The sequence below is a fragment of the Anser cygnoides genome, chromosome 17 (assembly GCF_040182565.1).
Source record: "Anser cygnoides isolate HZ-2024a breed goose chromosome 17, Taihu_goose_T2T_genome, whole genome shotgun sequence".
NCBI lineage: Eukaryota > Metazoa > Chordata > Aves > Anseriformes > Anatidae > Anser > Anser cygnoides.
This window is the reverse complement of record NC_089889.1, coordinates 11,506,209-11,518,602: the sequence shown is the minus strand read 5'-3', so window position 1 is coordinate 11,518,602 and position 12,394 is coordinate 11,506,209. Positions and strand designations below refer to the sequence as shown.

General features: G+C 51.5%; 1 long non-coding RNA gene across 4 annotated transcripts in view; it reads right to left on the bottom strand.

Annotated features, from left to right (window-relative positions):
- Positions 1-12,394, bottom strand: part of LOC106031354 (uncharacterized) — a 42,084-nt gene that overhangs the window by 8,211 nt on the left and 21,479 nt on the right. The gene's annotated exons all lie outside the window — the stretch shown is intronic.

The following is a 12,394-nucleotide window of genomic DNA, read 5'->3' as shown; positions in this document are numbered from 1 at the left end:
ATAGAACTGGGTTTGCCAAAGAAAACCTACCCAGAGCACAAACCCATGCACATCGCTATGACAAGAGGTCAACTTCCACTTACGAGAGAAAAGCTGGATGAAAAAAGTGCCGATTTACTAAAAAGTAAATGAACATTCAGCGTCCATATCACGAAAACATGAAGGAGACGCAAGCAGAGAACAAAACGCCCTTTGGGACCACCCAAACATCTCCAGTTCCAGATGCTGGCTGTAGCTGGGGTTGGTGATGAGACGTGAGACCACAGCCACAGAGAGGCACAGGACTGCTGGGGGATGTTCGGACAGCGACGCTCAAGCCTTTCTCTGATAAAACTTGACTACAAGCCTGCAGCACACCCTGATGTGAGTTAATGCTTGTTCGCTGCCACGCTTGACAGCTGCAAAGCATTGTAGTAGAAAGAATTACCAGCCCTACAGACTTTGAGATGAGCTCAAAACGCAGTGCCCCAGTCGTTAAACACCACAGGTCCCTCACCGCACATAAACCCCAGCTCTGCTCTCACCATTGGCTCCTCTGTAAATAGCAACACAGCTTCCGAGAGCTCGTCTAAATTGCCAGAGCTCTTTGTGGGACAGGTCCCAGCTCCCCAAGAGACCTCTTCTTCGTGACTCCCTGACAAAGCCACGATTTTCAGGAGCGATGCAACTGCCATGTACCAGAACAGGGCTCTGGAGCAGAGCAGATAGCTTTCTTGGCGGCTGGCCCACCGTGCTGGAGCTCGCTCTCAGGAGAGATTAGAGGGAGTAAAAACCTCATTGCCTTCAGAGCAAAGCACTCAACCTGCTTCTACCAGAGATTTCTCACAAGAGGAAAAAAAAAATCCAAGTGTCTCTACAAATAGGAGACTGCAGGAACAGAGAAAAGATAGCCCAGTTAGTGTCATTTGTATGGCTCCGTGAGCAGCCCAGGTAACACCGCCAGCAGCAAAGGACAGGTAGAAGCTCCGAGCGGTGTTTTACACTGGAAAGATCCCTAACAGCAGGACAGAGAAATGTCTCCCTACATAAAATCACCCAAAAAACAGGTCTGTGATTGCAAAGCGTACGTGTTTTTTGTTTTTAAACTGATGAATAGTGAGAATTATATTTTATCTCTCAGGCAACCTTATCCAAGCCTCCCCCCACCTTTTTTTATTATTATTTTTTACGGTATGGTGGAAGATGGAAATTACACTCAGGTTCCCAGGTAGTGCGATTCATAGAGTGAGGCTGCTGAAAGTGGAAGGAGAAACTACTCAGCCTCTGTGAGCTTTCAGTGCCCTTTCACTCCAGGTGTCACCCCGTCACACCCCCGTAACCCCTACAGCAGAGAAGGAAGGCAAGAGTTTCCACCGGTGCCGAGAAGGCTGAACCCCACCTAAAGACAAGGCAGCTTTCCGTCCCCACAGGGAGGACTGCGCGCACACGAGCTGTTCCCCAAGGGCACAGAGGAGTCCCAAGGCTGGAGCTCCTGCGTGGCAGGGCACGCCGCTGGCTCTCCCAGCGGGATCCCAGGCATGGGGCCGCGATCGCCACGTCCCACCCCATTGACCACGGGGAGGTCATCTCCTGCCCTCTGCTCCACCGCCGCCACGGCAGGGCTCTGCGAGGTGGAGCAGGGAGCTCCGGCCTGGGAACTGGGGAGCAGCAAGGAGGGAGAGGATGCTGGAGTGGAAGTGATTTGAATTAGAACAAACTGGCTGCTGAATAGAAGCTTTTATTCCAGCATGGAGAAGGCTTTGTTAGTCAAGCACATGTGATGCACAAAAGCCTCCACTTGAATTCATTGAGTTTTAATTGGTTCTCAGGTGGGGGAGGAGATGGGTGTTAGGAATTAGGGATTCCTTAAAGAGGCAATATCATTAAATCTTAACGCCTCTTCCCTCTCACCCCACACCCCCAGCCTCGGCTTAGGAGTCTGGCCTCATTCAATTGTCTTACGTTAGAGAATCAGAAAAACCCAGGGAGAGAAAGGGTGGGAGGGGGAGTCACTAATAAAGCCTAACGGGAGATCAATGAACGAGGAGGGTGAGGGGCAGGACGGAGGCTGCAAAAAGAAAGAGGCTGGCTGGGAGAGGAGGGAGGTCACCCACAGGCAGGGAAGGCAGGAGAACCTCAAAGGGATGAGGGAAAGAGAATGATGCCATTCGAGTCAGGGCTTTCTTTTCTTGCCGCATTCCTTCTTTTATTGAACACTTACAACTTCCCTTGGAGATCCTCTATCTCGGCTCTGTCAGCCTGTGCTCCGAAATAACACAGTCACTCCCCACGAGGAAGGAAGAAAATCCCGGGACGGGCACGGGGCTGCGCGCGGGGAGCGACGGCGGCAGGAGAAACCTGTTTGGAAGGACCTCGCGAGAGCGGCCGCTTGTTTTGCCAGACAGCACGTTTCAGACACAAGTTTTGTTACTAGGAGCCTGCCGCAGACGTAGCTCAATCAAGGTCCTTGTGAGTGAAAGAAAAAGGGAGTAATCGGGAGCTAAGGAGATTTCACAGGCAGCGTTGCAGGAGGCACGGCACGCTGCCTGCTTCATGAAAGAGACCCCAGGTACCTGCGAGCCAGCTGGCTGCCACGGGCTGATGGGGGACACATCTCAAACGTGTAATGATTTCCATCAGTCCTGTACATCACGGGAGAATTCATTAACACCGTTTTACCTATTACATTTGGAATTTATAGATGCGAGTGAATGACATACCAAAAATACTGCCAGCAAACACTAACCCTAACACATTTTCTCTTGGAGTTCCAAACAGGAGAATGCTACATCTATATTTAAATCGGACAACTTCTGCAGCAGATATTCTATGCAGGAAGCACTGCCTACTGGTTCGCTCTAATTCTTGATCACAAAATTAAACTGCAGTCTCCAGCTGTAGACTTAGCCTTGGCACTAATCTCCTCCAAGGCAAGGGCACTGCAACTAATTACTGTATGGACTTAAACAGGAGGACTCAGACTTCTGTTCGAGGACAGTGCTGGATGCTGAAAGCAGCATTCCCGTGGTGGTGTCTCTTTAGGAGACTGTCTGATCAGAGTCTGTTGTGAAACGTGAAGGAAACACAAGATTGCCCGCTGCCCCAGCTGCGGGACGGGGTACTTCTCACATACACGTTGGTTATTCACGCATTTCAGGGCATGGGGAAACAAGATCAGTGAATTCCTCTATTGAAAGAGGAAGAGAATCCAATTTTCTAAACTCCCTTCCTGAAACATGAGCCTAAGTATCGCTTAGAAGTGACACAGAGGCTGAAGTCTCATTTGGTCCTTCACTCCAGCTTAAAGCAGACGTGGTCTCCACCTGGCAAAGGCATTCGTGAGCAGTGGGATGTGACAGTGCCTGGCACCAGCCACACAGAAAGTGCTTAACCACACAGGGAGAAGAGCTAACTCTACTCTGCCCTGATTTTTAACAGTGCAAAGTCTACACTCTGACTCCGCCAAGCTGCCTGTTGTCGCTGCCTGACCAGTGACAAACCATGAAAGCCCTGCCCTACAAGAGCAGCCCAGCAAGGGAGTCTCCCCTGGAATGCTCGTGTAGGAAAGATGAATTAAAAAAAAAAAGTCACATTAGAGATAGAATTTTTCTCTAAGGAATGTTTCTTGTGCACTTCAGTTTGCCTCTTCTCACAGGTGCACCTGCATTCCAGGTAGCATACATGTTACAGACAGATTTATTTCTTTTTTTTCCATTTTATGAGCTTTTGTTAATCCACAGGCATCATTTCAAACAATATCTGACTTGCCTGGAGCACCCAGCTGCTCTTCATCATCAACAGTAATATTTGCGAGTCCATCTTCTTGTGCACAATTCTAAACCCGATCCCTGCCTCCTCAAAAAGCCACATTGCTCCGTGGAGGACTAAGTAATCGGGCTGCATCCTATAGTCCTGCATGCAGTGCCAGAGACAGAACAACTCCAGTGATCATCTTCCCAGTTACAAAACCAAGGAAAAGGCTATCCATGGTAAGGATGGGCAAGGGCACGCCTCCAAGGCTGCTCCCAGTATTTATCCTAGGCTTGTTGTGCTGGATGCGTTTGCCCTCCTCCCAGCAGCTTTCTAGTAACAGCCTTTCCTGTAATTGCTTCCTTCTCTTTCAGACGCGTTCAGTTTGTCTTTATACTTCAGTGCAGGAGTACTAGCTTTCCCAATACCTCCTCGTTTCTCAGCAGCCCCCATTTTGTAGCTTCCAGTGGAATCAGACCATCAAATGCCAATTTTTTTGGAAAAATACATGTATTTATATTTAAATCTTCCATAATGCTCAGAAATCTTGCTGCTGTCTTACGGCTCTTTGCAGATGCCTTTGATAGTTGACAACCTCTTACAACATCTATCCTAGCAGGTACCATTGCCACAGCCTTTTGGTATGCGACAGCCGGCACTTCTGAGCTGCTCCTCTACACAAGCCCCAGATTTGTCTGTCACAAACAGTGTCACTTATCACAGCATCAAATTTGCTGTATGCAGCAGGTCTCTTTAAGGCTGCCATAAATTGAAAATTGTTTTCCTACCTCTTCTCGATTCCTGATGGAACAGGTATCTCAGCAATCAGCAGTGGCTTTGGGGCAAAGTGTGACTGACACATCTGTATCAGCTATCCAGTTAATTTTATTCCCAGCCTGTTTTGTTACGTTAAACCTCCAGATGCTCGCCATGTTTCCTTCTTTCCAAGCAGGAAAGATAGCAAAACCCTCTTTTCAGCTCTGGAAGGTGCTTAGCTATGGCTGCTCCACCAATGAGACTGGCTTCACCTCACAGGTGTTCCTGGAAGTAGGAGATTGCCTCTTGATTTGCAGGTGCTAACATCACCCAAATGAAGGTGACCCTGGGCAAAACTCAGCCTTACCAAGACATCACTGCCAGCTCCAACAGGACCACAACAGATGCATCCTGTGCAAAGCCACCGGTCAGGTCCACGTTTAACTTCAATTATCCTTCGTGAAGAGGCAGACGTATATGGCTGCTGACAGTTTCAAGAGTTACAAGACCACCTCCAGCACAAGTCTTTCCGAGGCTGGTCAGAACCCTGGTGCAGAAGCATGCTCTGCCTTCCCTGGCAATCACCTGTTCCTGCTCCAGCACACAAGCAAGCCTCGCAAGGGCTTCGCTCTGCAGATGGCCACCCCAGCACCTTGGGCATAGCCCAAGGGTTTTCTACAACTTGCCTGCAGGGATACAGATTGAAACTTTCTGAGCTTCTTCAGTTGCGACTGCTGCCTCTGGCAGGCTCCAAACCCAGGCTGCTGCCCCAGCCCACGCCAAGGCTGTAGCTGCTGCAGGACAGGACATCGGGGCACGCACAATAGCTCCGGGCCCAAAGGCCACGTCCGAGTGAGCCCGGGAGGAGCACAGGGAGAGCTGCGCTAGAGCAGGGCGCTACATCTTACCGCGACAGAATGAGGCTAGGATGACTAATGAGGGAAACCAGCGCTGCAGCAGCTTTCCAGTCCAGTGCCCTCACAGGTTTCTGTGCAGGATGGCAATACTCTGTGCATTTATCGGTGTCATATCGCACACTGATTGGTCCTTAAACCACATCTCTGCGGCCCCACCAGCCCGCGCACCTTGCTTGGACAGATCTTTAGAAAGGTGTACCACCAACACTGACAAACAAGTTACCACTGTGAGCTTCTGGGGGGTGCATTGCTACTTCAGTACTTTTGCCCATTGTACCTAAACATGTTATTGCTCTCAATGATATCACTGCTCTGTCCCCTGTGTTTTGACAGGTAAGTAGACGAGGGGCACTGTGGCTTTAAGAAGGTCACTTCCACTGTCCTGCCGGTGTAATTAGCCTGCTAAAGAAAGGGCAGAGGCTGGAAATTGGATTGAGCAAACCAGGCTTTAGCCTCGGGATGAAGGCAGAGCCCCAGGATTGTTATGTTAATCACCTGAGCTCAGCAGTCCCTGCCCTTCAAACCAGCACAAGCCCAGGACCCCTCTGCAGAGCCAAGGCGACCTGGCTCCAGCTGCCCTACCACATCTCCTCCACTGCCGGCCTTGGGGACACGGGACAGCCCTGCGGGCACACCGGGGCCACCCAGCACCAGCAGGGGTGCCCCTGCCCTGCCAGCAGCCCACGGTCACACCGCACCGCTGGCCCCAGCTGCCAGTGGGACGAAGACTCAACGGGGGTCGCGGGCGATGCTGTGAGCTGAGGGGCCAGGGCTGCTTTACGCCAGCTGAGGATCCAGCCCTGGCCGTGCTGAGTCAATGAGCACGCCTGGAAGCACAGACTGCTTACTGCTATGTCGCCGATGGAGAAAAAGCATTAAAAACAACAGGCCCGATTTGTACCCAGCATAACAACCGTAGGCAGCGGGGCCATGCGAGATGCAGCTCGGGTTCAGTGGGGGGCACAAGCCCAAGTTGTCGTGCCCAAGTCCAGCGTCTTCAGTGCCAGGGCTCACCCAAGACAACCCCAGGGGTAAGTCCTGGGGGTACAGCCCCGCACCAGAGCGGCCACCTGGCACCAGCATCACCTCCAGCACGAGCCGGTGCAGCTCTGCTAAAACACAGCTCTGCTAAAACAAGCAGCGCTGTGCGAGCCAGCGGCAGCTTGGCCCAAGGAGCCCGGGTTGCTGAAGGGGTGCGTCTGTGGCGAGCCAGCAGGAGCTGGCGACGAATCGCTCCCAGTCACAGCCGGCTGCCTGCTGCCTCCTGTGTTGTCCTCGCCGCCTCTCCCCTCCGAGGGGAACAAGTTTACCTCGCTGTGCTTTGCTAGTTTGTGCCCCCACAGGCGTAGCGGCCTGGAAGGATGCCCTTTAGTCCCCTCTGCTCAGAAACTTTGGGCTAGCAACCCTCACTGCCACCACCACCACCACCCACCTCCTTCCCCACGCAGCAGCCCAGGCCGGCCATTGTCCCCTCCTTGCAGGCCCTATTTTTGTAGGGCGAGCTCTCGCCTCTCCCCCTGGCCGGGCCAGCTGGGGCTCCGCGTTGCCTCCCTTGTTCTTCCACGCATTTTTTCACTTTGCCCCTGCGCTGCCTGGGAGGGGGAGGGAAGGAGGAGGATGGGAGGGCAGCGTCTGGCCCCGCATCCAGCGCGCCGGATGGCATGGTTTTGGAGAGGCCTGGCTTAGTGAAGTTATTCAAGCCAACGGCAGCCTGGCAACCGGGCGGCCACAATGGGAGCGCAGGAGGAGGAATGTTTCCACATGCCTGATCAATGGGAGCAAGGGAGACAGCAAAGCAAACAGAAGCTGGGAAAGAGACACAAAGAGAAAGCAGCCTTTTCTCTGCTCAGTTCCTTTCATTTGTCACAGCTCTTTGTGAAGCTGATGACAACGGAGGCCCTTTGGAGGCTAGTTTTAGGGAGTTTGGTTTTTCTAATTAAATAAAACGCTGCGTCCTTTTTCTTCACTTGTCACCTTCCAGCTCACCAAAAAATGGACGAGCAGCCCCATCTGTGCTCGAGCCTCCAACTCCGTGCACCTCCGGGGAGCCCCGACCACCTCTCTCTCTGCCCGGGAAGGCAGAGGGGCAGAACCACCCCACCGCTTACTCCAAAGCATCTCCCGGGCTGTCTGCGGCGCCCTGCCCGAGCTCGGCAGGGCCCGGGGGGGCGGCAGCGCCGAGCAGCACATGCCACCCGCGCCCCCCCGGCTGCTCGTTACGGGAATAAAGAGCCTGGCCGAGGACGGCTCCTCTGGAGGTGGCGTGCTCTCCGCAGCAGCTGCCGACGAGACTATCGGGCAACTTTCTATGGGAACGAGGCAGCGTTCAAAATAGGGTTAGAGGGTAGTTGCCTTGGAAACTTGGACCGTTTCTGCCGAGGGGGTTGCGATTTTCCCCGCTAGGTCCCAGACGGGATTTACCTGGGAGCTGACTGTGGGACAGAAGCTCCCGCCCGCCGCCTCTCGCGGGCTGCAGAGCGGCTCCCCGGGAGGCGAAGGAGGGGTTTCTGGAGAGAGGCACCAGCTCGCTGGTGCTGGGCTGCACAGTGACAAACGGCGGCCAGATCCAGCCCCGTTGCGTAACCAGTGGTGGGAGCCCAAAGTTGTTTCCTCTAATTACTATGCAAGAGTTCACAGCAACAGGCCTCCTCTGTGCAGGAGTTTACAGAAAAGGCCCTCCCTGGCTGTAAGCCACTGCCAAGCAAACCAACAGGAGAGGGAGTTTGGGGGTGAGCTTTCCTGCACTGAGGTCAGACCAGAGATTATTCACTTAAAATAAATCTAAAATAAGTCTACTTTGTTGGATACAACACTGAAGAATAGAAAAAAAAAAAAAAGGTTGTTGAATACACCTGCCTGTTCTGAACCACCACCAAAATGCAGGCTTCCTCTCCAGCGACATCTCCATCCCCAAACAGCCAGGGCTGCAGAAGCCAAGCTCCAGCCCCCGGGCACCACGCGTGCAGCAGGATGAGTGATCCCACCTGCGCATCCTCCACAGTTTGGTCACTTCTCAAACCAGACTGAGTAGAAGGGAGACTCAGCAACATGAGTGCTGGGAACGGCAGCGTGAGCTTGAGACAGACCAAACCTTGGTCCTGGCCACTGGGGGAGCACTGGCTCAACACCAGAAAATCCCTGGCCACCATTCCCGACAGACCAAAGGCACAAATGGCTAAATGCAGGCTCCTCAGAAGCACAGGTTTGCTCGCTGCCAGGCTCTCCGGGCAGATAGCAAGTTCCTCTGCTGGTGCCTGTTTCTACTCCTAGGATTGCTGCTGAGCCCTGGGATAAATCTCTTGGCTTCCTCTGCCTCAGTCTGGAGGAATCAAGGGGTGACACCCTGCCCCACTTCCACTGTTTCCCCCACCCCAGCAGGGTTACGTCTGATGTGCTGGGCAGCGATACTTGTCAGCTGCTCCTTTACTGTTGTAAGTGCTTCTAAAGAAGAACAGCAATAATAGGAAGTATAGATGACTAAAGAAGGGGATGCTACCTTCCCCAAGCCTCCACAACACCAAGCTGTTTGCTGCTATGTAATCAACACCTTGCTCTTGGGAAGCGTCTCACTTTCCACACGGGAGTTTATCAGTGCCACCCCAGTCCTGCCTCGCTCTCCCACTGCCCCCAGACATGCACCAAGCACCAGCCTGCAGCTGGATGGAAATCAGGAACCTCACCTCGCCGACTACAGAGTGAAAACCCACTGCACAGGCATTACCTACTGCTTAAAAATTATTCCAGAACTCCTCGAGTCTTCTTGTAGGGAAGGAGAAATCCACCTTCACTCCTGCTCAAAGGATTGCTTTCATTAGGGCCTCCACAGATTTGCAATGGCAAGTATTTAACCTGCTTCAAAAATATTCATGAGACTCTCACATGCATTCAGTAAGGGCAGACAAGCAAAATCCTCAGCTCGTGTTCTCCTGGGGTCCCATGGTGCTGATGGCAATATACATCCTAATTACCATATATACCATATTGAGAATGAGACCTTGTCAGCTCTGGCAACGCTTTCTTTGAGTCGAAGAAACAATCTGGAAGTGATTGTGATTATTTCTCAGTAGATCAGAAAAAAAAAAGTCTAACCACGTGTGAATATTTTTAAATAACTGCCCTCAGTGAGAAGCCTCCCAGACAGGCCACAGAGAACATTTGAACTGTACAAGAATATTTAGACATTTCCAGAGCTTAGGTTGTGCGTAAGAATAAAACATGCTCCTATATGGGGAGGGGGGCGGGGAAGTCCTCAGGTATGAAGAGCTGTCAGGACAGTGCATGATGATATTCACTAAGCTCCTGAACAAAAACATTGCTCCTCTGTACAAACAGTGCATTTGAAGTGTCACAGCACAGCGTACACGGGACAAAACAAGCAGGAAAGCAGCACTCACTCACCACAAACACGCACCACAGAATGCTAACCACTTACTGCAGACTTCCAGAAACCTTGCAGATGAGCTCAAAACGCAACGCAAGCGGTCCCTTACGACAAAGAAAAGCAAAGCGTACTCCCTTTTAACACCATCACCGCGAGGCAGAGCAGCGCGCTAAGTACCAGCACTCTGTAGCTCCTCAGCCTGCCTCTCTCAACAAGCCCCTTCTGTGCTGCCCATGGATTCGTCTCAAGATAACATTCTTCAGCGTAAGGACAACCTGCTGACGGACACATGCAATTAGCAGCCTGCTGACAGGTGCCCTTTCAGCCTCTCTGCGGCCCCTTTTACTCAGGTGAAGCTGGCAGAGCGACCCAGCCACCCATCCTTTGTTACAGCTCTATAAAGTGGAGGAAATAATTCAAAAAGTCTTAAAGGGAAGCCACGGGTTAGAAGGAAAAATTGTGACAGCTATTCCATAACTGAGGAAGAAGAAACATTTTATCACTGTTGAAACGCTTCCCACCACTGAATCAATAAGTGCTTGAGCTTTTTATGATTCTCCTTAGCACAGGTAATAACAACAGCCAGGCAAAGGGTTCGCAGCCACCACTAAATAAATAAATAAGCCTCAGAGGGGAGAAGGAGTGGGCTGGAAAGAGAGCATTTCTTTCGGGAATGACTGCATTAATCCCAATTGCATTAATCCCGTTAATCTTACACAGGAATACTTCCTCTAATATGCTTTCTTTCAGCCTTTTGAAAGCACGACCCTGACACAGATGATGCGCAGATGATGCGGAGGGCGCAAGGCGGCTGGGATGATGTGACTGCTCCCCTCGGCCTGCTGGTGTCCTGCAAGGCACAGAGAGCACACTGCACCCAGCCACCAGATCCCAGAGCAGCCTAATTACGTGACCTTACCACCAGGTTCAACCCCCTGGGCGGGAGGAAAGGAAATCCTTTCAGACATAGCACGTCAGAGCTCCTCGAGATCTTTCCCCTTTACTCATGCCTCAGCCCCACTGGTCGCACATGTGGGCCATAGCCTTATGTAATTGCGTTCCAAGCCAAACGAAAAGCAAAGTGATCCTAGCACATTTGGGCATGGATCAAACAAAACAGTGTAATGTGGTTGCAGGACAGACCACAGATACATTATAACGCCCTCTTCCACCCACAGCTCCCTAATAAAAATCAGAGAAATCCCTGCCCTTGGGTACAGCACGTTCACACACCTGGGCCCCAGAGACAAAGCTCAGGGCACATCCGACCCCATTTCCTTCAGCACTTGAGACCTGACCTTGACCATCCATTTGGCAGAGGGCGTGTGGCCTTCAGAAGCTGCTCCCCCCAGCGTTCAGGCCTTTCCCTTTGCTCACAAACACATTACACAGAGCAGCCCAAGCTTACCGCAGGTGACACACAACTAAAACCAGTCATCTTTTCTATAGAAGCCTGCCAGCCCCTCCTTAGCCCGCCACATCCCAAAACCATGGAAAGCATTTAACTTTTCCAGTCTGCAGATCCCTGCAGGCTTCTCATGAGAGATACAGAGCTATGTATAACGAACTGCAGCCTGTCAAAAACAGGCTTGCTTTGGTTGTTATCCTTTATCCCTAAAAGAGCCTGTGGATCTCCAAAAGATCCTAGAGCAGGGACTGGAAGTTATGCGCTTGGGAAACAGTTACACATTTCGCTTGTTAAATCACGTAATAAGAATACTTACAAGCTAGAAAAGCAGAAATTAAGTAGCGTCAACTAGGAAACATGGAAAAACACAGCTATTTGTCTTTACCTGGGGAAGAAGTCTTTCCCTCTACCTGCAGAAGTTGTCTTTACCTTTGCTCCCAGGAAAAAGTTGCAACTTCTACAGAACTCAGGAACACCGACTCGTGCAGCCCTTCCCTCTTTTTGTAGTGATTAGCCAGTCCATACAGCACGAGGGAGAAATCTCTCCTAGCTCCCTGTCTGGCTTACAGTGGCAGACTAAACAGCAGATATGTGAGTGCTACCCATAACCTCCACTGGAATTAAAAAGTCATTCACACAAAGCCATCAGCAACCTCCTACGCTCTGCCAAAACCTATGACTATGCACAGACAAGCCCTCTTAATAGCTCTGCAAATTTCCTTCTGGTGGGGCTGTAACAGCTGATCTCTGATACACTTAGCACCCAATGAATGGCAGCTGGGAAGAGAGAACAGGGCCTGGGGACGCTTACAGGTGGCCACAGTGATGTGTGGCCCCTTTCCTGGGGGAAAGGGGATTTTATCATCCTGAAATTCTCCTAGCGCAGTAGGTAAGCCCTCTTCTGCGCTGTCACTCTGTCCTACTGGTTACAGAGAGTTGGTTCTAACTCCAGGAGCACCAAAAGCCACTGCCCCATTTCCTCTGCCATCTGTATTCTCTCAGCACTGAAAGCCATGCCAATCCACAAAGTTACATCCACCCACTGCTGTAATTCCACAAGTATATGCATCACTCGATTGCATTCAAACTGCCACGCTAATGGTGCCCAGCAGCAAGTCCTCCATCCTGCCTGCTGGCCATCCGAAAATAGCTGTAAGTTATTCTCTGTCATGCTAGGAGTGTTTGTCAGCTTGTCTCACCCCC